Genomic DNA, 3,696 nt, shown 5'->3' with positions numbered 1-3,696 from the left:
AGGAAAAACTCTAAAAACAATTCGAAAACCCTAAAATGCAGATGAAAACCCTAGAACAGAGAGATATGATATATATATTAACGTCTTCAAAAGGCCAAAATGACCTATGAGACCAAAAGTTTACAAATGTGGTGGATCTGATACAAAGTCTGTAAAAGCTGAAAGCTAAAAGAACTAAAAATCTAACTAAAAAACTGAACTGAAAAAGGTAGTAGGGGAGGTCCTAATGTGTAGTATCTAGGAGAGGAGAAGAGTAGTATCTGGGAGAGGAGAAGAGGATACATCCAAGAGCTCTCTAGACACCATATACATCAATTATCCAAAGATCGCTCTCATCGGCTGATGGCGGATAGCATCAATGTCCTCCATGGTGAGAACTCTGGCTGGACGACTCCCATGCCGTGCTGGTATGGTGTGGATCCTCTGTCGTAGTCTCCGATGGTGTCGAGATGGGCCCCTCATCCTAGGGCGGCGAGACCGTCCCAACTCCACCGATCGATCATCTAGTCGAGGTATATTGTGGAGCCTGCTGATCTGACTCTTCAATCTGTGGTGGCTGAAAGTAGTGGCTGAAAGTAGTCTGTAATGTGCCTCTGGTGCTGTGTCTCCCTCTCTGAGCCCCTCCTCAAGAGATCCTCTCTGTGTCTACGCAACTCCAATAAGTAGAGTGTCCGAGACATCTCTGATCCTGGTATTTCATGACCCTAGAAAGCGGTCCGAAGCCCTCTCTGAATAGGCAATGAAAACGACCCCGTATCTCATAGTATACTGGGCAGTGACAAATGTAATGTAACTCTGTCTCTGGCTCTATATGGCACAACTGACAAATCCTGGCCTCAGCTGGTACACCTCTAAATCTGCCTGTCTCAATCTCTAGCTGGTGTGAGGATGTGCGTTTCTGACCAAGAGCACACCGTATCCCATGAGAGAGATGAGTATCCATATAGCTGGGTCTAATCACAAAGCCGTCCTCTGTAAGCTGGAGAAGATGCTCTCTATAGAAAGCCATCTTCGTACCAAGCTCATGTGCCGGCTGTATCCATGTCCTCTTGGTATCCAACTGAGTCAAGTCCTGCCTGATAAGCCGAGTAATGTCTGCCCGGGTGAAAGAGATGGAGGGTGCATCTAGGGAGTACTGAAAAGGAGGTAGTCTGTCCATACTAAAGCCATGCAGCTCAAACCAAGATGTCATCTGTGCATACCAGCATGATCTATCTCCCTGTGATGCCAACTGTCGTGAAGACTCTAGGGCTAAATGAGCATATATGTCTCTAGGGAGAGCCCAGGTGCGATGCATGAAAGAGACTGATCGAGTGAGTGCCTCCACCACCAATGGAGGGGCAGCGAGCTCTGCACGAATAATCTCATGTGGGATGGAGGCCTTGGCCCTAATCATCCGGAAAATCATAGAAACCAAGGGCCTCTCCATACATCGCCATCCATCAGTGCTACCAACTCTGCTATGATGAGAGAGAGAGATAACAGAATATGAAGGAAGACTATCTTTACTGTATAGATGGCTAGCAAAGAGTGGCAAAGCCACAGCCGGAGATGGGGCTGGAGTAGTATGAGGCAAGCTCTCAAGAGAGGGGAGGGATGATCTAATAATCACACACCAAAATGGAAAGGGAAGCCCCTCTTATATAGGGGCTGGAGGGGGGCTGGTCGGCCAGCCCTGCTGGTCGGGTTTTTCCAAGCAGTAGTGCATGAAGATTCTTGCATATTTCTATGCATATTTGTATATTAGATACACACACATTAATTGCACATATGAGATGCATATTAGATGCACATGCATCTAACATCAATATTGAAACATGTTAATGCATCTAAGGCTGCATGCTATCTATTGCCAATGCTTTATGCATATAAACCAAGCTCTTTATCGGAGAAATGGTCATGGTGGAGAACTATAAATCATACGCTAGTGAGCAGCACGTTGGCCCCTTCCGCAAGAGCTCTTTTGCAATTATTGGGCAGTGGCAAAAGCAACCTGATTGATGATATGTTGTTTGTCTTGGCAAGTGTGCAAAACCAATGCGCTTGAACAAAGTAGTAGATCTGATTCACAATTCAAGCAATCATCAAAATCTAGATAAGGTTCAAGTCTTAATACATTTTTAAGAAATAATTGACTTGGATGATGGTAATTTTGAGCCTATAACAAGCTTATATTTCACTTTAACTAGGGTTTCCTTTAAGGATAGCTCCTCTAAGTATTACCTTGATGATTGGGCCAACAACTTTACAAAGGTCACTAAGAAATTGAGAGCCAAAGGTGTAGACTTGGATAACAATTGATTCTTGATTATACAAGGTGAGGTTGATTTTGCCTCTAAAGATAGCTCCTCTAAGTATTACTCTGATGATTAGGCCAACTACTTGTCCAAGTTAGATGAATAAGCGTTGTGTTTTTTAGTATATGGAAACTTTGGAGATAGATAAAGAGTTTTTTTGTAGGTATCACAATGAATGAGTAGGTACTTTTTGAATATTATAGTCAATGAATATGTACTTTTTGAATATATATGCTTGGTCTTTAAAATTTAATATGTATTCAAATATACACTTCACTTATAATAAGCAAATTTATCTTTTGCTAAACATAATATGCATGTTAAGTTAACAAATATACAACTTACACATAATATGCAAACAAGATGCATTTTATGTTAACAAATATACATATATATGCATAATTGTTTATATACCCCACCCTTGTCACAAAGGCAGCAACCCAGCGAGCACTTGTCGCGCCTACATTTGAAAACAATGAAAGAGCTTTATATATCCCACCCTTGTCACAAAGGCAGTAGCCCAGCAAGCACTTGTCGTGCCTACATTTGAACATGCATCTCTGTGGATGCATACCGCCTGTTAGAGCTCATCTGGTGATGTATTGGACATGGATGGTGTCCTTTGAGATCATAGTGGGACTAGGCATCTTGTTTGCCATAGTGGGGTTTGTGGGAGATTCTGGAATGTCAGAATTGAGTTTGATGGTCCCTCTCTCTCTCTATCACACACACACACACACACATGCTTTTTTTTGTGTTAGAATTAACATATAAGACATAGTAGTCTGTAACTTGTACCTTGTAACTTGAAGCAACATATATAAGACAGGCATGGACCACACCTCACTACCTCCTATCCACAAAGATGCTATACTACAATGATCTAGCTATGCATCTATCTATGTATTTACCTATCCATCTACCACTTGTATCTAGTTTGGTATAATCTCTATGGAGCTAGCTAGAAACATGCAAAAGTCTATGCGTGGAGATGAGTATTTGAATGAGAAGTAAAGATGGGCAAAGTGAGCCATCTTATGCAAGGATCTTCCACATTTTACAATCAATTTTATTGTTATAAAATCCTTCACTAGCTCATTAGAAAATTAGTCATTCACCAACTTACATAGCCTACTGACATGATACAGACAACCTAGCCTTCATGTTTAATAGCGCTTTTTTGTGTCTCTATCCCACTACTACGTTGCATAGCTAGATACACACACTTTCATAATCAACATGGTGTAAAAGCATGCATCAGGTTCAAAAATTATAACACATGCTCTCTCTCTCTCTCTCTCTCTCTCTCTCTCTCTCTCTCTCTCTCTCTTGCGAGAAGAGGTGGGCTGGTTCCCATTTCATTAATGCTTGAAAAGTACAAAACGGCCTTAGGCCCACA

General features: G+C 41.7%; 1 pseudogene; it reads right to left on the bottom strand.

Moving 5' to 3' along the window:
* Positions 1-315: 315 nt before the first annotated feature.
* Positions 316-1,471, bottom strand: LOC147899760 (uncharacterized; annotated as a pseudogene).
* Positions 1,472-3,696: the final 2,225 nt, after the last annotated feature.

The sequence above is a fragment of the Dipteris shenzhenensis genome, chromosome 8 (genome assembly GCF_047967505.1).
Source record: "Dipteris shenzhenensis isolate YYH24624 ecotype China chromosome 8, Dip_SZ_1.0, whole genome shotgun sequence".
Classification (NCBI taxonomy): Eukaryota; Viridiplantae; Streptophyta; class Polypodiopsida; order Gleicheniales; family Dipteridaceae; genus Dipteris; species Dipteris shenzhenensis.
This window is presented reverse-complemented; position numbering and strand designations above follow the sequence as displayed.